Source organism: Rattus rattus, chromosome 8 (assembly GCF_011064425.1).
Source record: "Rattus rattus isolate New Zealand chromosome 8, Rrattus_CSIRO_v1, whole genome shotgun sequence".
NCBI classification, from domain to species: Eukaryota; Metazoa; Chordata; class Mammalia; order Rodentia; family Muridae; genus Rattus; species Rattus rattus.
Window position 1 is genome coordinate 6640149 of NC_046161.1, and position 21951 is coordinate 6662099.

Consider the following 21951-nt stretch of genomic DNA (forward strand, 5'->3'; position numbering starts at 1 on the left):
CCTTTTCCCTTCCATTGCGTGCCAGATATAACTTAAAACAAGCAGATAAAGAATAATAATTTCAATTACAATTAGCATCAACTCATTTCTCATTGTATGAACTAGTAATTATTTCACTTGGGATTAAAACAAATCCCTTACAAAATGTCATCCAGCAAAATAGCTCAGGCTAATTTTTATGTGCATCCCAAATGACATGACAGAAAAATCTGCTTCTTGCATGTTTTCATGTCAAAAAATTTCCAAGAAGTTAAGTGATTTGCAGAAAACCCAGACAAAAATAAAGGTAGAATTGGAGCATTGTTTTCTTAGAACGTAGGTTTTTCTATTTTGAAAATACTCCGTCTCTGTCTCTGCCTCTCTGTCTCTCTTTCTGTCTCTGTTTGTGTCCGTCGTCTGCTTCTCTCTCCTTCTGTGTTTATGTATATGTGTGTGTGTGTGATGGACAGGTGTGTGTGTGTGTGTGTGTGTGTGTGTGTTTGTGTGCACGCGTAACCCAGTGTGGACTTCCACAGAAATGTTTATATTGTGATGTGGTTGTTTGAGTAAAAAGGTCACCACAGGTACATATATTTAAGTGGTTAAACATCAGGTACTACCTGAAGAAGGATTAGGAGGCATGAACTTGATGAAGCAAGTATGTCACTGGAGGTAAGCTTGAGGTTTCACAGGTCCACGTCAAGCCCATTATCTCTCTCCCTTTGCCACCTGGATATTCAGATATAGACTCCTCAGCTATTTCTTGAGCACTGTGTCTGTCTGACCCTACGTTTCCCACCCTCATGATAATAGACCAAATCTCTAAACGTGTAAGAAAGCACCAATTAAATGCTTTTCTCTTACAAGAGTAACCTTGGTCTCAGTGTCTTCTCACAGCAGTAGGACATTGATGAGGACAGTTGGCCCGAGTCATTCTCAAAAGAGAAACTCAGAGACTAGTAGTCTTAGACCTGACCTTCTCTTCCCATGTAGTTCGAATCTTATATTCAGGTTATCTGTAAAATGGGCTCTGTCAGAGAAATTTGTACAGCCTAGAACAGTGTTAGGGGATACTACTAAGGTAGCCTTCTGGTACACACTGGTAATTCCTTACTCAGAAGGATGAGGCAGGAGGATAGCCATGAGTTCAGGGCCATCTTGTGCTACCTAGTGACATCAACCTCAGCTTCCATTTAAGTGATAGTTTATCTCAAAAAGAAAAATGACAAAAACGAAAAGAGGGTAGCTCATTAAAATTATCAAAATGATAATTTATTGCTAAAGATTGTTTAAAGTTAAAAATTCAAGCCCAGAAGACAAGTTTGAGTCCTGTGATGCTTTCTGTGCCAGAGCCTGAGAGGGGAAGATTATAAATTGAATGCCTACCTGGGCCGCATGAACCCTGCCTAAAATCATAAAATAAAGAGGCCTGTTATAACACCATGACATGTATCAAGGTTACACCATGGCACATACTGAGGCTACTACACTGTGGTACATAGTAGGTAGATGCTACAAATGGGAGGGGTGTGGGAGACGAGCTCAATTTGAATACAAACTTTGTCAAAACAATAATTCTGTTAATAAATTGCTTTCTTTTCTTAAAAAACAGTTTGTTTTTTACCAAGTGTGTGAGTGAATATCTGCACATGTGAGTAAAAGTGTCCAAGGAGACCAGAAGGGTCCATCAGAAACCTTGGAGCTAGAATTAGAGTGGCGACTCACTCAGGTTCCCTGAGAGCATTTGGACTCTCTGCTGTGCAGCCATATCCCCAGGACAGCACCTTCTTTCCGTTCTACCAGCTGCAGCATTGCCTAAGCAATTAAATGAAACCACAATTTCTGTATAGAGAGTATCTTCAGGGAGACCAGCTTGCACAAACCTTCCAGGAATGACAAGGTCTTTTTCGTTTTACATACACATTGTTTGGACATATGAGTTATAAGTTTGAGGCTTTCTACAATATCATTTTAAAATATTCATCCCCAGAGCACAGAAAGCAGTTATTTACGAAATGGTAACATCTACTTAGACAAGGAGTATTTGCTCCATACAAGCTATATTTTATATTTTGCATCTCTGGCTTACAGGAATTTTACTAGAACATCATATAAAACTAAAGAAGAACAAACCCATCTAGTAATTAAGCACGAGAGGCTTAATAATGGATTCCTGTCAGCAAAATACAGTTTTGATAGGCTGGCTACCGAAGGGGACAATCAAGGTTAGTATTTCACAGTTCAAAGCACATGTCCGTTAGAACTTTATGAATCTACCGGATTCCTCAAATGCATACTAGTGCCTATTAACTACTTCCTGTTATAAATAAAGTATGAATGTCAACAGGGCCAGAACTCAGTAGTGACAAGGACAACCACTGTCTGTATGTACACTGTACTAGCAGAATGCTTTTATAACAATAACACAAAAACATCGGTTTTTCTCTAAGCTAGAGATTCAGAAATTTGACAATTTTCTTTATGAAGATTTTTGCTAGAGCCAATCAGATTGTGGGTATGGGTAATATATTTTTTCCTTAACTTATCTAAACTGAAACAATTCTGGTGTCTGCTGAGATGTTTGCTTTTTTCCCAGACCACAGTTATTTAGTTATTTTATCTTTTCTTCAACTGCTCTTTTTATGAAAAATAAAAATGATAAAATCTGCTCTACCAGTGTGGCCAAGTGCAAGAGTTGAATCTGAGTTCTTTCAGGACCAGCGGAGCTTTACACCTCTTTAGTTCAGTCACTCGCTGTCTCTTCTTCTGTCCTCCTGTTGCAATGCCTCCTGACTGACGGACATACTGCGTGGATTCGGTAATACAGTATATAACTCAAAGACATCTCATTATATAGCTGTTTGTGTTAACACTTTGAAAGGCATGAAGATCCAACTGGCACTGTCAGTAGCACCCTTGGTAACTCTAAGGAGCCACCACCAAGTGTTTACTGTTTATATCTGCAATTCATTTTCGTCCTATGTGTACAAACATCTATGCACACACACTTTGCACAAATAAGTAGTGGACTCTCCGCGAAGCAAATGTAATTCACAGAGAGACACTCTGCTCTTTCTGAAAAGTTCTCACTAGCAATATTGTCCACAGGTTTACAATGGTTTACCCAGAAGTGGAATCTAGATCAAACAAATAGAGGGATTTAATTTTTAATACTGTTTTCTAATTGACCTTAAAAAAGAAAAAGCTGTTAACAGTTTATAGTCTCACCAAAAGTCATTCTGTCACTGTGTGTGACGGTGACTCTTCCACACCTCATTCTCAGAAAGCTATAAAACCCGAATTTCCAACGAGTGAGTCAGAGTGATTATACAGCTAGGCAAGCAGGCTTTAATTTACATACCTGGTGTACACATGTTTTTCTCTCCTTTCTACAGACACCTTCTGCTCCAGCTCTTAAATTATTTTATTCTAACATAATTCATTCACTGTTTATTTTACGACAAGGACTATGATAAATGATATGGCAATCCGAGTGAACTTAAGCTCAATACAGACATAGTTACTGTTTCTCGTGTCCGTTGGAGGAGAGGGGATCAGCAGTGAGGTGAGGTGTTAAGCAGAGTTGCATGAGGGTTAAAGAAAAATTAACAAGTGGCTGCACAACTGACAGCTAAGTGGTGACTACATTTACCTGTTGGGCACTAGTGCTTCATATTACGAGATGTTTGGAAGTGTCCGTACTGTCCTAGGTATACTTTTTTTCTGAATAAGGAATAAATTCATTCGATTAACATGTAAGGCTGATTATATTTTTCATTTAAATAATCAGTAATTTAGGACTATGACTAACTGCTTTCTTGTTTCATTTACACTCCCTGTGCCATTTAAGTATTTATTTATATTATTTTACTAAGAGCTCCATTCAAAATCTCTGGAATACTACATTATGGTATCAATTTATGGCATATCAATATTTTACTCAATATTGTTTTTCAAAGTATAAAGCTTGCTTTGGTCAGTACAAGTTTGAAACAATTTCAACGTCACTTGTTTTTGGGTTTCTTTCCAGTTCTGTAACCAATGCCCCTACTGTTCACCATAAGAGTAAAGAGCAAGTGACTTCCTCCTTGGCTATGGACGGGGATCTATGGAAAATGAATCTCATTCTCTTCTTTTATTAAGTTATACATACTCTATGTTTGAGCACATATGTTGTTTTGACATTTTTCTGGCGCTGTGGTGACCTAGCCTCAGTTCTGAGTGCACTGTGCTACTAATAAGCAGAAACAGTCACAAGATTGCCCTACAGATGCAGGTCAGAGGGATGTGGGGCTGAAATAGCACTTCCTACTGCTGCTGGCCGAGCTTCTGAAATATACATGAGCACTTGGGTCTCGAAATGCGCTATGCAGGCGGATTTCCATCCGACTCCCATTCGGCTCCCACTTTACCCTGTTATAGGTGTCTTTGCTCATCTACCCAACATCTTAAAGTGTTTTCTTTTCTAACACTTTTTTATACTTAGCATATTTATTTTAAAAGCTTTGTTTGATATAAAAATGTGCAATCTTAAAACCTTCAAATAGGGTTTTATTTACCCTTAGGCCGGCCCTACATTCACTATGCAGCTGTGGGTAGCATTCACTGATCCTCCAGCATCTACTTCCCAAGTGCTGAGGTAACAAATATGAACCATCACACCCAGGTTTTTCATTCACTTGGGAACGAGCCTTGTTATGTAGGTCAGCATAACTTCCAACCACGAGCATGAGATAATTAAGATTCCAAAGGTATACATACCTGCGAAACACTGTATTCTTTTTAAGGAGAATAAATTTATATTTTTAAATTAATTCTCATTATATTGCTCAAAATCATAAGATACTTTAAAATATCATCCAGTATTCTAGGAAAGAAACCAAAACTAGTTTTCATAAACACGTTTCATTTTCTATCTACAAATCTTTGAATATGGTAAGCCAGCATCTAAGTGGAGAAACGGAAGCTGGGGAAGATGACGGAAGCCCCCAGGGACGCGAGCAGGAACGTGTGGCAGATTCCCAGCACAGACTGTTTTGATTCCCACCCCTGTACTCTATACGCAACAGTGTGACATTTCATGTAACGCTGACTCTAAACCATGCCTGTGTCCTACCACTGAGCACATCTCTTGGATGGGAGCTTGTTTTGAATATAAAAATGTCATCTATTTGACTACATTAACTCTCATTTTACTAGAACTTCTGCTGCTCTGTAATATAGTAAATAAATGCAGAAATAGTAAGATACCACTCATAAAAATGTCTGAATAGATCCCATGGGAATATACAGCTGTGATATATGTGTGCATGTTTGTGTGTGAGGGTGCATGTGCATGTGTGGGAGGTTTAGGTGAAGGCCTGGGTGCAACCTTGGGTGTTGCCCCTTGTTTGTTTCAGTTTCATCTGAACCAAGAGGTGCCATGTAGGCTAAGCTCTTCTGATCAGCAAGCTCTAGGGATCTGCCTGCCTCTGCAACCTCAGAGCTGGGATTTCGAATGCTCCAGGACCCCAGGTTTTTTTTCTTTTGTAAGGCAGGCATTTCACTGACTGAGCTATTTCCTGGCTTTGAGTTGTTATGTAAAATGATTCAAATAGATTATCTCATTCAGTCATGACTTTGAAGTCTAAAATAGAAAAACATATTTATATTTAGTGGGAAAATAGCAAAAGAAAAATAAATCATGACTGGAATATTTAAAAAATTTTGCTGTTGATGTTTTTAAACATCTAGAATAGAAATGAGGGGAAGTATTACAACAAAGCTAAATGTTCAGATACAAAAATATTGTTCTGAGTTTCGCATGGTCATAGTCTCAAAATACATTATTCATGTCAGATGAACAGAGCTGCATGCCGGAGTCCATTTGCTGCTCAGAAAATCACTGAGATGTTGGCTGGAGAGGAGGCTCAGAGGTTAAGGGCGCTGTCTGCCTTTCCAGAGGTCACGGGTTTGATTTCCAGCTCCCAATCTTCTGTAACACCAATTTCAGAGGATCTTCTGCCCTCTTCTGGATTTGGTCGGCACTGTATACACATGGTGCAAATATGTGCATGCACGCACAACACTTAAGAAAGAGTCTTACAAAAGAAATTACTGTGATGGGCCACAGTCCAAATTACCTTATTTTGAAGATTAATTTCAAATGATTGGTGAAAGAGTTAGGATTTATTGTATTTATTAAGAAAAAGATACTTTGCATTATTTTTTTATATGGAGATATATGTCTCATATTACGTATGCAAAATATTTCTTATTGATAAAAGGGGAGAGAGCAGTACAGTGACCCTGAGAAGTTACTATGAGGCTCTGGTGCCATATTTTTGTTTGACATATACATGGTACTTTGTGATTGTGTGTGTGTGTGTGTGTGCGTGTGTGTGTGTGTGTGTGTGTGTGTGTGTGTGTGTGATTGTATGTGTGTATGTGTGACAATCGCATGTGTGAATATGGCCTTACATTTGTGTATACTCGTGATCAACTTCAAGTGTCTTCCTCTTGGCTCCCTCCTGTTCTGCACTGTGACGTTAAGCATGTGAGTAGGGAGTACATACCATCAAGGGCACGCATGCAGCAGATGGAGCAGGATGTCAGCTGTCTTCCTCTATTGATCTCTACTCACCATCCTGCAATAAGATCTTTTACTGAATTAGAAGCTTGTAGTGCTGTCTAGGCTGCTGGCCAGCTAGCTCTGAGGTACGTTTGTCTCTACTCCACAATGGTGCAGTCCCAAGCACATACATCCACACATGACTTATCCTGTGAGATGGGGGGTTTGAATCCAGGCCTTTGTACTTTACAATAAATGCTTTTGCCATTGAGACAAGACCTCTCTCATGTATTTTTTTAAGTGTGAGTATTTATCAGAACCCAGACCTCACTGTTAGGGTAGACTGACCCTTTAGCAAGCTCCCAATCTACCTGTCTGCAAACCAACCATCTGAGTTACAAATGTGCGCTGCCATGTCCAGCTTCTGCATCCACTTTAGACATCTGAACTCAGGTGCTCATGTGGGGGCCACAAGCTGGTTTGCTATTGAACCATCCTCTCAAACCTGCCTTGGGCATTCTTAATGAGCAATTTTTCATGTTGTGGGATACTTATGAACTACTCTCTATTGCACTGTAATCATTTCTCCCACTGGTATTGTGCGTCTGCACATATCTAAGCTATAATGATTAACCCAATGTTCTACTAGGATCGCATTTATTTTGTTGAAGTAGTTCCCTAGACTTATTATGAAGCAAACACACAGTGATTTAAAAGTCATATTAATAATGATTACGTATTGGATTATGTTTATTTACTTAACTATATTCACATACTGAACTTTGTGGAATATATATATTCCATACTTACATAAAATCTTTTTGACCCATTTCCTTCCGCTTTCCAGCATCACTAAAGAAAGAAATGTTACACTTAAATAGCAACCCTGGAAGCTCAGAGTAAGTAGGAAACAATGCTACCTGCAGCGATGAATACAAGGAGCAACAATCGCCTTTCATTTGAGCAGAGTCAAGATGTTACTTCCGTACGTATTGTACAAGGGAAGAAAGACATCCTTTGTTCATGTATGCAGAGCTATTTTTTTCCCTTCTTCAATTGTTGAAATACCTATTTGGGGAGAACTTTTCCTTTAGTTCTGTCCTGCACACAGTTCCCAGAGCACCTTACTGACCACGGAATGATTAAAGTAGGGACAGACTACCGCAGTCAAATTCGAGGATCAGAAAGTCCAAGTTCAACCACCACCAACAAATGTTGGAGCTGTCAGCAGTACTTGGAGTGATGGCCAGAATGCATTATGCAGTAGCCTGAGGTGAGGGCTTACCTCCTGCTGCTCAGCCAAACATGAACAGAAGCCACTCTACCTGATCTGACAGGACGTTGAAAAGTGAAAAGGAGCACAGGGTCAGAAAGCACACAGAATCTGGACTCTGCGATTGCTAGCCCCATGCCTAGAGAATGCCATCCATTTATGGAGCAATAACCATATGTCTGGCAGAATGTGCCTGTTGGAGAGGCTCACCAGATTATACCTGGGCACAAGGAAAAGATCTTGTCACTTAGAGCTGCATTCTCAGAGACCTGAATATAACAGCAAGTTTTTATATCATTGCAACACTCAAAGAAACTCAATTTGAAAAGCCCTGTGCTATTTATGGACTAGAGGAAGAATGTAAGTCCATCACTTCCCAGCCTGCATCTGTCAGTATTTAAAGAAACAGAGAGGTGTATTTAAGAATATCAACCCCCCCCCCCAAGGCTGCTGGAGTCATCCTCACTTGGGAAATCCTGCCAGCTCTCCAACACTGCTACTTAAGCCTACTCCCAAAAAGACAAGAGGCTGATTATTCAAAAGATATGTTAGCAAAAATTCCTTAAGATGTCAAGAAGATCTACTCTTTGCACATCATATTATTTTCAAAATCGTGAGAGAGTGACAGCTGTTCTCTCCTCTGTCACTGATACACAAGCAACAGCATGTCAGAGTAGAGCCACTGAGAGTAAACTGCCTGGTCTCCCAAGGTTGCAGGGCCCTTTGATACCCTCTTTGAGTCAGTGCTGTGTGTCACATGTCTTTCTTTTAAGGGGAATCTTTAGCAAGACACTGTGTAAAAGCAGGGACTAGGCCACTGGTAGCATGTGCTGGTATTTAAGAGAACATGCTGCTCTACTACACGACTGGAGTTCCCATCCAAGTCCCCAAACCAGGTGGCTCACAATCACAGGGAACCCCAGCAAAAAGGAATCCAGTGATCAGTTCTGGAGTCAGTAAACAATCTTGCCCAGTTTAATACCTATAAAAAAGTAAATAAAACACATCTCTTGAAAAACAGAAGGAGTCCCTCAATATAATGTGAAATAATATTTCTTCCCCAGCAATTGATTGCAACAGCTCCGCTAAGGGTGGGGTAGTGAGAGTGGAAAGCAAAATCTGTTGGAAGGCAGAGAAGTGTGAATAAGAGATCAGGGGTAAGGCTTCAGGCACAGAATGCCCTTTCCTAATACTTCTACATACTTTCCTCATACTTTTAACACACTTTCTTCATACTTTCTTCATACTTTCCTCATACTTTCTTCATACTTCTACATACTTTCTGCATACTTTTCACATACTTTCTTCATACTTTTACATACTTTCCTCATATTTTTCACACACTTTCTCCATACTTTCTACATTCTTTATTCATCCACATAAAATTGTGAGGACACTGAATTATGTTCCCCATACAAAGGCATCTGTGGTTTATATGAAGCAGCATCACATATTTGTATGTCCACACTCTATGTCAACGGGACATGAGGAACAAGGAGAGGAGTCAAAAAACACTCAGACCTAGTGCTACAAAATGCCTGTGTAACAATTCTTATGTTTTCATATCAAATTATTAAAATACTCTGAGGAAAAACATTTTAATATCCATTTTATTCATAAAGGTATTATATGGAGAATTATATACTCCAAATAAAATTTTAATATAGTTTTCAAACCATGTGTGGCTAATTTCATACAAAAATTAGGACATTCTTTAAAAAATATAAAACACTACACTTATTATCTGAGTGAATAATGAAACTAATGACCTTGTAGGTAATCAGGTTATATATAGGTATAGACTTATTTGTTTTCATCTCATGTGTATGAGTGACCTTCCTATGTATACTTCATGCATTCCTGGTGTCCATAGAGTTCAGAAGAAAAATCCACATCCCCTAAAGCTGGAGTTTAGAATGGTTGTGAGCCACTGTATGATTGCTGGGAACAAAACCCAGGTCTTCTGCAAAAATAGCAAGTCTTCTTTACTGTGACCACTTCTCCAATACCCTCAGTCTGAATATATTTACTGTGATCTCTTGCTCTATGGGTGCTCCCTTGCTGCCCAAGACACAATAAGTTATATTGTAGCCATGGTATCCCAGTGGCAGGGAAAGAGGCCTTTAGGATCAGTGAATGTGGGCGCATCTGTGATTCATCAGGTTTCTGTAGAAGGGAAAGAAACCACTGAAGAGTTTGTCCACTAAACTAAATGTTAAACCAATATAGAGTGATTTAAATCCATTCTGAATGATTTGTATCAAATTAATGCTTTCTCCCTTTAGAGTTGACTTAAGCTGGATATCATTTATGCTCATGAGGGCAACTAAAAATAAGCCTTACTCAAGAATCAATGGCTCGGCCAAGTCTCATTTATGAACAACCCAAACAAATAAATAAAATAAAAATAATAATAATAATAATAATAATAATAATAATAATAATAATAATAATAATAATAATAATAATGATAATAATAATCATACCAGAACCCTATGGTCAGTATACGAAGAATATGAAATAAGTAGATGTATCAGCTGAGTGCACATAATGGTGTATGTATATGTGTATGTGAATGGTCTTGTATGTATGTGTATAGGCATTTGTGTGTTTGTATAAGGGCTTGTATGTTTGTTTGTGTGTTATGCTTATATACAAAACATGTTAATTACATACACAAAAATCTGAGTGATTTTTCTTTCAAATATCTCATAGTTATGCAACTATAGAAAAATGACCTTTCCTGGGGTATAAATTCACACTAAGTTTTCAGAGGAATTTTTAATTTCTAAAATATTTAAATAAAACAATTTGTTAATCCATTTTCATGTAATTTTTAGAAGTCATTTTTTTGTGGGATTCTCATCTTTCATTTATCTCCCGATTGTTTGGCCTTATCCTGAATGCTTGCCTCTCAGTAATAGCTTGGTGGGCAATTCTACTGTGTCATTTCATAAGTACTTGTGACTCTCCACTGACTTTGATGTCTGTCAACAGAGTTTGTTGACAATCCAGCACATTAACCTGTTCCCAGACCCTTTACAATCAGTCATGCTGAGCACTGTTGACTCAGGAAGTTGCTTCTCTCTTGGAATCCTTCTTTCCCCTTTGTTCCAGTGTGTGAGTCCACAAATCACTCATTCACCTCGGGGAAACTCTCCTCTCCCTTGTCCCATGACTCCTAACTCTTCCCCAATTGTGTTCTTCCCCTAAAGTTTCACAGGGCCATTACTACCTTAGATCAAACTTTATCAATTATTTCTTGAATTTGGAAATTATCAATTGTTCAACTTGAATTAAAACTTTATGCCTTCCAGTTCTTTCTGTAGCCTTGACATCAAAGTGTTCATGATGCTTGAGCTCTCTATTACAAGCAATCCTTCATTGGCATCAGGACAAAACCCAAGTTTTATGTTGTGTTATATTAAGGCTTTTGGGTGAAAGCTACTGTCTCGTTATTCTGACTCTGAGTCAGTCTTAAGAAATGCTTGCTAATTCCAGCAAGCACCCTATCTTGGGATGTATAGTTCATGGGAAATGGCTTGTTCATCACATAGATGAAGTCAGCATTTAATATTAGATACTTGTATCTAGTATTAATACAAAGATACTAGAGAAACATGTGTGACAATTTTAATGACAATAACAGAGAAACTAGAATTAATAGTTTGATTTCAATATATATCTGACTTTCGACGAAAATGTCACCATTTCATCTACAGACAATACTGTCCAGAGAAGAAGACATTTGCAGAATAGTCAGTTACTGGCTTTGCCGAGTCAGAATCAGCGGCCCTTTAGATAACTCTACATTATAAATCTCTCAGATAGAAGATCCTTGGCCAGAAGGCAGAAGACACACGCTCCTGGGTTCTTAAAAATAAAGGACTGTGCAGGTAGTCAACTGTCTCTACAAATTTGTTAAGTTTTCAAAGATCTGCTTTGTGTTTCCTATGTTTTCAGGTTATTTAGTTGTTCTTAAATTTCTGAGGGGGTTGATGACTAGTTTCAGTCTCATAACCAAATGCAAGTTGTTTGACGTAGAGTGAGTTATAGAGTACATGACATGGTTTTCAAGTGATGTTACAGGCTAAACATCTAAACATAATCCACGGATAGATTCATAATTCTTTCAGTTGGGAAATATGGTAGAGCACCTCATCTAATTGACAAACTGATGGACTAGATGTCATTTATATCTCCCACTGTGTAAATTATTTAATTGTTATGGTTCTGTTCAACTTATATCTAGGGGAAGAGTTTTTTGTTTTGATTCGTTTTGTTTTTTTCATTGGACAGAAAACATGAGATGTAGGGAGAGTTGTTGTTTCCCTAATTGGCTCTTGAGGTTGTTAATAAGGAAGACAGAAGATAATTGCTAGAAAAAATGAAAAAGGTGGGACTTCCGGGTCTCAGGAGGAGAAAGGGCAGATGGGGAGGGAGCTCTTTGGACAAGGCTTCGGAAGGAGAAGGACGCAACAACCACGTCAGGTCTTAGGGCGACCAGAATGGGCAGCCTCTACCGCCAGTGGATGGCTGATATAGGTTAGCTGGTAAGTTCAGGGCTAGAGGTTTCTGTGCCAAGCAATTATATTATCTGGCAAATTTTAATATACGAAAGCAGTCTAATGTTTTTCTTCTGTGGAGTTAAGGGGGGGTAAGAGAAAGAGAAAAGATGGGGCAGTTGATGGCGGTTTAACAAAGCTAATCAAGAGGAAAAGGTAGCTGGTGGAATATGGGCTGTCAGGAGCATGTTCTCAGAGCTAAGCCAGAGTTACCGCACTGGACAAAGCAGGAAGTGTGTTTTGTAAAAGTGCATACCACAGTATTCCACAACACCTTTCCTCCTCCTTCTCCTCCTCCTCCTCCTCTTCTTCCTCCTCCTCCTCTTCCTCCTCCTCTTCTTCCTCCTCCTCCTCCTCTTCCTCCTCCTCCTTCTTCCTTTTTCCTCTCTTCCTCCTCCTTCTCCTCTTCTTTTTCTCATTCTTCTTCTCCTTTCTTCTCCTTCTCCTTCTCCTACTTCTTTTTCCTCTTCCTCTTCTTCTTTTTCTTCTTCTCCTCTACTTCTTCCTCCTCCTTTTCTCTTTTTACTCCTTTTGTTCTTCCTCTTATTGTTTTTTTCTTTCTCCTCCTCTTCCTCCTACTTTCACTTGTCGAAAGCCCCTGAATTGTTTTAGATTAAACACTAAAGTCAAACCAGTTTCTTTAATATCATTACCATAAGTAACATGATTTGCTTCACTTTTTACACTCAAGATTTGAAGTGTTTTGAGCATTTTGAAATACTTAGTTATTCTAATTAAGATAAAAGGCAAACATTTCAAGGATATAACTGTGCCATTGAACATGTTAGACAAAGAATGCAGTTTAGAATCCAGTCTTGCAAGGTCTCCTGTCCAGTTGTACCTTGTGGGAAATGAAATGAATTGTTTGGGTGATAAACTTAGAATGCTTAGCTTAGGGGACACCCAGTTTTGAAGACCATGAGGCATCTCATTTAACTCTCAGTTAGCCACATGCAGTTGATCACTTCATTTGATGGAGCCCCAGATCTCATCGGCCTATGGCAATCCCTTTTCCCTGATGTAAACATCTCCTAGAGCTATAGCTGACTAGGGTATGGGCTCCTCCACAGGATAATGCCAGGGGTAAACCTCCTGAGCTACCTCTCTTTCCTACAGAAAATGATCATTAATCATTAATAAAAGAAACAGTATCAGAATGGACACAAGCAATGGAATTTAGTATGTTTACTAAATCTTACTAAAGTTTCATAAGTGTGGAAATATCACAGTATTTTGTTTTAATAATGAATTGTATAGATAACATGGGAAAATGTGATTTTTAAGAACACTTTGTCAAAATTTCAGGACCCAAACATCTTCCAAATTTTCTGTCATTGGGGAGGAGACCTCATAGGACACCCCTCTATTTCTCCTGTGTCATTCTCTATACAACTACTGACTGTGTGTGTATACACATTTATTTTTAACTGATGATGTTCTAATTTTTGTTCTTCTTATTCTGATTCTCTAGAATAGGACTTCTCTCCATTAAAGTTGTTAACTGAATTCACAAACTTAAGATGATATGTATTCAGTATTGGAGTGATTCAATATTGGAGTATTTGGAGTAACGCAATGCTGGTATGAAATTATAGTAACTGTGGCCAAAGAAATATGATTATTCACATCCCTTAATCTTATCTTTATCAATAATGGCACTTCTAGTAGTTGTTGGTCAAGCTCACCAAATGAAGCGTAAATGGATTCGGAAGCAGTGCTTCAGAGGTTAATTCTCATGAGCTTTGCTCTGCTTTATGATCTGAGCCAGTAACTCAAACAATTTTGAACTCCTGGATATCCTGGAAGCTGTCTGACCAATCAAAAGGGAGAGCCAAACTTACTCTGAATACTCATGTACTCTGGTGAATGTGAACAAAGAAACTTATCAAATACTGTTTGTTCTTACTTCTTTCCCTGAGTATCCTTTTTTTTTTTTTTAAAGAAAAATACGAACATTGGTTTCCTCTGGACATAGGATTCTCCTTTCTTGAGTGAGGGCCAAGTGACCTGCTTCAGAAGCTAGGCTTTTCTCATGAGAGTTTTACATTTAGCCATGAAAGTTTGTTACCAAATGAAGCTTCCTGCTGGAAAGCAGAGTGCTGAGGTAGACATTCACAGGGCTTCCTGGGAAATATATCTCCAGTCTGGAAACTGAACAGGAGCAAGAATGAAATAACAAGGAAAAGGAGGTCTATACAATGAGAGCTAACTGGTATACTGTCAACACGTGCAATATTTTACCTTTATGGAAGTAATCACTCACAGTCACCAGTGACTTCACTAATTGAAAAGCTCCACCTCGAGCAATCAAACAGTTCTCACGCATCCTTAGTCATAGCATCAGTCAGAAAGAGCATTGCTTTCCTTAAGACAGAAACTTAGTTTTCTTTTTGTATACTTGATGTTTTGAATTCATCTTAGTCACTGTGATCTATCCAGGAGCTTTCATTTTTAAAAGTTATGGTATTAAAATCACTGTGTGTGTGTGTGTGTGTGTGTGTGTGTGTGTGTGTGTGAGAGAGAGAGAGAGAGAGAGAGAGAGAGAGAGAGAGAGAAACAGTAATCAATTCTCTTCTTCCATCCTGTCTGTTCCAGGAATTAAATTCAGGCCTTCGTTTATAAAGAAATCTTGACAACTTTTTAATCTTCTTTTGACCCACAGATAAATTGAACAAAAGTTTGAGTTTCTTTGTGTTCTTTTCCCCATTCAGGCATTGCTCCCATTATCAATGTCCATTACAGACCACTGTTACACCCTCATTACAAATGATGAACCTGTAGTTACACTCATTGTCCCCCAAGCATCACACTTTACAATGGAGCACATACTGTCATCGTACGTGTATGGGTTTTCAAAAGGATGTAAATGAAATTCATCCATCACTGGAGCGTCACAGAGAATAGTTACTCTGCCTTAATCACCCTGTTTTCTACCTATTTATCTATCTCTCCCAGGGTTCCAAGAAACATTAATCTATTTACTATTGATAAGCTATGGCTTTTCAGAAATGTTGCTGGAAACAGACAGCATGTAGCCTTTCAGCCTGGTCTCTTTCATCTGGTCTCCTGTGTTGAGATTTCATCAATGCTTTCTGTTTTCTCAGCATCCTGCAGTCCTGATGAACTGGCTTATCTTCACACAGTCTACTACTGAAGATACTTTGTTTCCAAGTTTCAGCAACAACTGATAAAGCACCTACAAATGCCCTGCACAGGGCTCTGTGTAAGAGCGTGCAGTTTTTCTGGGTTACTGGCAGCAAGCAGGAGTGCTGGAAGTCTGAAAAATTTGAGGGGTTTGTAAGACAAATGCACACAAACTGTCCTTTGACCTCTATATACACATATATATCTTTAGCACATGGATAGACCCCTGCACACACACACACACACACACACACACATACACACACATGCATACACACACACATACACACACATATATACACACACATACACACACATGCATATACACACATACAACACGCATACACATACACACATATATACACACATACACACATATACACACATGCATACACACACACATACACACACACATACACACACACACATACACACACACACATACACACACACACACACACACGTACTTTGCTGAATAGTCGACAAAGCTGACTGCTGAGAACTGCAATTGAGGGGAGTGGGAGTTATGCAGACCCTCCATTAGGTTATCCTGAACCTGCTTTATTTCACTTAGAATCTTTTCCTGGTCCACATTTGTCTGACCTGGCCATATTTGACCTTTTACTGACCAGACATCCTTAGACCTTTATCTGACCTCACACCCTCTGACTTTTTCTGACCTCACATTCTCCGATGCTCATAGTTAGCTTCTGGAGTATCTGCTTAGCAGATCACTGGCTTTCCCCAGCTCAGCAGCTAAGAGCATCCTCAGAGAGCACCTGGCACCAGTGATCAGAACCCCTTCCTCTTCTGGAACCTATCTGTCTGATGTTCTCCTGGCAACTTTGTTCTGAGCGTTTCATGTAATAAACTCCTGGGTGGAACATACTATTTGAAGGAAAATTGGTTCCATCTTCCTAAGCCAGGGTCACTAATCCGTGGCTCACGCTATGATCTCTTTCATTCCCTTTGCACTAAGGGCTCTGTTTTACTGTGGTTAGATTACCACAAAACCTATTCATAGCCAAGGGAAGATTATGACCAACTTCTAGAACAGTTAGGAAGCAAAGCATCAGAAATGAAATTTGCAAACCTAAAGTAAAATTCAGGTGGAGAGCTGGTAGGCTGTCAGTACACAGAGCCAGAAATCATACTTAACACTCATCTGAGCCTATCCAGGGATTGTCTTTATTTAAGGAGACTGAATCTGTAAGTGGTACTGACTGATTAGTTTTCACAGTTACCCTTTGAAATTTCACTTAAAGAAATGCTCATATAATGTAAACATACTCATTTGAATTTATTTTATTTATGATTAGTCCTGAGTCTTAGGGATAGAATAGTTATAAAAGGTTGAGCATTCTTTATTTCACAATGCATATACTAGAAATGTTTCAAGTCTTGGTCACTGAGATTCCACTGAGTAGGACTCAGTTGACTCTACCCACAAACTCCTCACTTCCCTCTACTTAATTTTTAACCTCCCCCCACCCCACATACTGCCTGACGTCTTCTGCAGCTGCATTCAGAAGCTGTACCCACTAAAGAAAAGGAATCACATTGTATGTTCATTATCCAGAACCTCCAATTTTTTGACCACTTTACTGATCTAAGTAAGGGTGATAACCTACTTCCTGCTGGCACAGAGGATTAAATCTATGTAAGAATTCAACAAAGAAATGGCAGGAAGACCCCTTACTACTGTCTGGTCTCTGATGATTATGATAAAAAGAAACCAGTGAAGGAATTCAAAAAGACTTGCCTGAATGTTTGCTGTAATTGAGCATCCAGAATATGGAGAAATAATTCATCTACAAGATGACCAGTATGAGAACACATGCCAACTCCTGATAGAGATTGGACTGGCTAAGGATGATTGGCTGAAGGTTCATGGGTTTTAAGTGTTTGGGGCTCTCTGAAGCTTAAGTGAGGATTTCCTTGAAATGAGTAGATTTTCCCTTCTGTCTCTTGTCACAAATTTAAAAACCTCACAGATTTTATATTGAAACCATTCAAGGGACTTCCTTCTTTCCTTCCTTTCCTTTCTCCTTTCTTCCTTCCTTGCTTACCTCCCTCCTTCCCTCCTTCCTTCCCTCTCTTCCTTTTCCTTCGTTTCTTCCTTCTTCCCCTCTCTTATCCTCCACCTTCTTCCTTCCTTCCTTCCTTCCTTCCTTCCTTCCTTCCTTCCTTCCTTCCTTCCTTCCTTCCTGTTAATCTCCTTATTTCCTTCTCTTCCTCTTACCCTTTCTGTCTTTCACTTTTGCCAATTTTAGCTTCTGCCTCACAAACTTATAAGGTATATTATTCCAAGAGAAAAACAAACAACTACTATTTCAAGAGGTAGTTAGTGCATCCTAGACAAAACATGCCTCCAATATTACAGCTGAGGATGAAAATGCCACAAATCTGATTAAACTGGAATGGCAATAGCCTTAAATGTCATCTCTTACTTCGAATATGTGCCACAGGTTATAAAATCCTTTCAGGTAGAGGAAAATTGTTCATTCTATTATAAAGTTGCCAGCCTTTTGTTATTTTGTTTTTGCCTTCCAGAATGAATTTACTCGAATATTTGAATAGTCATTATCTATTGGTAAGATGTGAAAAGCTAAATACTGTCCAGGTTGTTTACGAATTCTTTTTCTCAAGACATGTATTCCTGCTTTTGGGAATCAAAATTAATATAGTTTTAGTAAATTTAATTACACTATTATTGAATTTCTCATATTCAGTAGACAAACATATTTGGTTTAATCACTTGGAACTTTTAGTGGAAGTCTTTTAAATAGAACTTTTGAATGGATTACATGTTCACTCCTGTAATACAGCTACTTAAAAAAGAGGGGGGGGAGGGAAAGGGGATGGCGATGGGAAGAGAGGGGAACATGATCTAGTATGGGTGGAGGAAAAGGACTGAAGCCCTGAGGGCCAGCAGAAAGAATGAAAATAGGTGACCTTGGGGGGAAGGAGATTGAGAGGACAATCTAGAATGTACCAGAGACCATGGAAGCAAGAGACTCTCAGGACTCAAAGGGAGGGAACCCTAGATGAAAGGCCCTATAGTGGGGAGAGGGAACTTACTGAATCCACCTCCAGCAGAAAGACAAGACATCAAGTGAGGGATGGGGTTGTCATCCCACAGTCAAGAACTCTGACCCAGAATTGTTCCTGTCTGAAAGAAATGGAGGGATGGAAATGGAGAAAAGCCTGAGGAAAAAGAGGTCCAGCAACAGGCCCAAAGTGGAATCCAGCTCAAGGGGAGGCCCCAGAACCTGACACCATTACTGAAGCTATGGCTCATTCACACAATGGGACCTAACATGACTGCTCTCCAAAAGACCCAACAAGCTGGCCCCTCTGTTTGAATTAGGGAAAAGCTGGAGGAAGCTAAGGAGGATGGAAACCCTGTAGGCGGACCAGCAGGCTCAATCAACCTGGACCCCTGAGATCTCTTAGACACTGAATCACCAACCTGGCGGCATACATCAGTTGAGGTAAGGTCTCCAACCAACACATATACAGCAGAGGTCTGGATTCAGTCAGAGAAGATGCACCTAACCCTCAAGAGACTGGAGGCACCAGGAAGTTTAGAGGCCTGGTGGGGTGGGTGGGGTGGGGCACCTTGTCGAGACAGGGATTGGGGGTTCAGGTAGGGGAGGAGGTATGGGATGTGGAACTCTAGCGATTGGATCAGGAGGGGAATAAAATCTGGAGTGTAAATGTAAATAAATAAATAAAATTTTTAAAAAGAAAAAAAAAGAAAGTTAGGAGGATTGCCATGTTCAAGATTTGGGCAAATAATTTATTTAAAATTTAAAAGGGAATATTTAAATAGAATGCTTAGAGGTATTTGGCACATTAAAATAAGTACTAAAACATTATTTTATGGGCTCAAACCATTACACATTTGCATTTAAAATTAGAAAGGTTCTGATACAATTACATAACGATCATTTATGTTATTTAGATTTTACCTTGGAGAGTGGACTACTCGGATGCAAATTAATCCACTCATTCTCTTTACATATTTAACTGTAAATATTTAAAATATTTTCTAGTATTTTAAAATTTTGACATATTACCTAAAATTAAATGGAATTTTATATAAACAAATGTGTCTTTCTCCAAAGTCTATTATATGAACCTGTTTCTTTGATTAGAAGCTGTAAGTGACCAAAGATAACTTTATAACTTAAATTATTTATTTTTCATGATGCTGATATTTCTTAACAACATGGGGGAAATAGCATTCCATGCAATCTGAACTTCAAATCTTCAAAGCAGTTTACTTCAGTTCTCAGAGATACTTAGAACACAGGAAGAATTAGCCAAGCCAAAGAGAGGGTTAATACCACTTGTTTCTTTTGTGCTCTATTTTCCCATCAAACCAGAAAATGGTATGAATTTTAATTTACCGTTTTACATTTTAATATACAGCTTTGACCTTGCACTCACTTAGATGAATGGGTTTTACCCTATTTCTAGATTAATTTGAGCACTTTAGTGTTGAGGGGCTAAAAGAAATCCCTCACACAATTTTAAACCAAACAAAAGAATTATGAAACACTCGATCGGAAAGCTCTCGGTGAAGCGTGGCATGTGGAGTCACAGGGGCTCTGAAGTGTGAAACCTGCCGCTAGGCACATGGAGATTCACGTCTGTTTTCACAGTGTATATGCTTGTCTGTGGTCGAAATGAGCCACATGGCTTCCTTTCCCCACATGGCTGATATTCAAGAAAGGTAGTGATTATGGTCATTTGTATTGACTATGGTAACATGTATTGACTACATTTGCTATGAATGTGTTTGCTGTCATTGGATTGTTACCTCCTTTGCGAAAAATTCCATCTATACCATTCAAAAACACCTGTTCTGCCCAGACATGTTGACACACATCTTTAATCTTAATACTTAGGAAGAAGAGGTAGGTGGGTGGTTCCCTATGAATTTCATGCCAACCTGGTCTGCCTAATAAGATTCTGGCTAGCCAGGGCTTCATAGTAAGACCCTGTCTAAGAAAAAGGAATGAGGTGAAAAATATGCTCAAATTTTCCAGTTTCACATGGATGCATAAATTAGCTAAGCTGCATAGACACTATATTAATTAAACACACACACAGACACTGGTTCACCTTGGTCTAGGGAGACACAGTTTATGATCTCTCATGAATGCTCAAAGTCTGTATAAACCTCTGTATAAACTATGGCTTTCCTATATACAGGAAATTGATCCTCACAACTCTGATATTGAACTTCCTGTTGCAAAGGAGAAGGAAGAAACTACACACACACATATGTACCAAAGAGCTGGAGTCATGTGGGACAAATTCTCTGATGGAGACAACCAGCTGCTCAGAAACTCAGCGGATTTATTATATATGTTAACAACTAGGCAGTTTTACTATAAAAGGGTTAAGTAAGGAGGAGGTTAGTGAATTTCAGTGGGATGCCTTTGTTTGAGGGCAAACTGAGGCCATCATCATTCTGGATGTGGAATAAATTATTGGTGCCTTCTGTATTCAGACCAGGAAAGACCTTATCATTTCTGTGGCTCTGAGGCACTGGTGTCCTAGGATACAACCAGACTCATGCCAGTGATGTACATTCACTCAAGACCTCAACAATCCCCCAAGATGTGATAGTTTATAAATTAAGCTCAATATGTGACTAATGATAGGCAGGCTGGTAGGATATTTCAGTGGGAGAAAAGTATTTGCCACCAAAACTGTCAGCTTGAGTTTAATTTCCAAACCTCATATTGAAGGAAAGAACAGACTCCCTCAAGTAGTGCTATGATAATAAATAATAATATGCATGCATTCATCTTATTGTTTTGAAAATATATGCGATTGTAAGGGAGGGCATAATAAAATGGAATCAAAACCGTCTTAATTTTAAGTAAAGTTGTAAGAGGCTTCATGCAGGGATATCAACGTTCTCTAAAACTTAGAACTGCATCTAATACAAGCTCCAAAGATAGAATGTCTTAGACACTGTCCTCCTTACCTGGAGGAGGGCTGCTACTAAGATACAGGTCATAGAGGAATGCTGCTACTATGATACAGGTCATGGAGGAATGCTGCTTACTGACTTGCTCTGCTTCCTTTTTATACAGCCCGCACCACCTGCAGAGGGTTAATCCCATCCCTCTTTGGGATGGATCTTCCACATCAGTCATTAGTCAGGATAGTAATTCTCAGGCATACCCACCGACCAGGAAGGTAGAGCCACTTTCTCCGTGGAGGCTCTATCTTCCCAAATGACTTGAGCTTGTGTCAACTTGAAACAAAACAAAACAAAACAAAACAAAAAAAAACAAAAAAAAACAAAACAAAACAGACAACCATGACAGATTCCTTAGAATAAGGTGTGCCACAAGAAAGCCTTCGTTCCTAGTTTTTAAAAACATGTTATGGCAATCTTCCTAGACTATTGAAAT

The 21951-nt window shown here is 39.0% G+C and overlaps 1 protein-coding gene and 1 pseudogene across 1 annotated transcript in view; one reads left to right on the forward strand and one right to left on the reverse strand.

The window, feature by feature from the left end:
• The window catches only part of Cntn5 (contactin 5), a 1166275-nt gene that overhangs the window by 735005 nt on the left and 409319 nt on the right, over nucleotides 1-21951 (reverse strand). The window lies entirely within an intron of this gene.
• Nucleotides 17076-17412, forward strand: LOC116907834 (annotated as a pseudogene).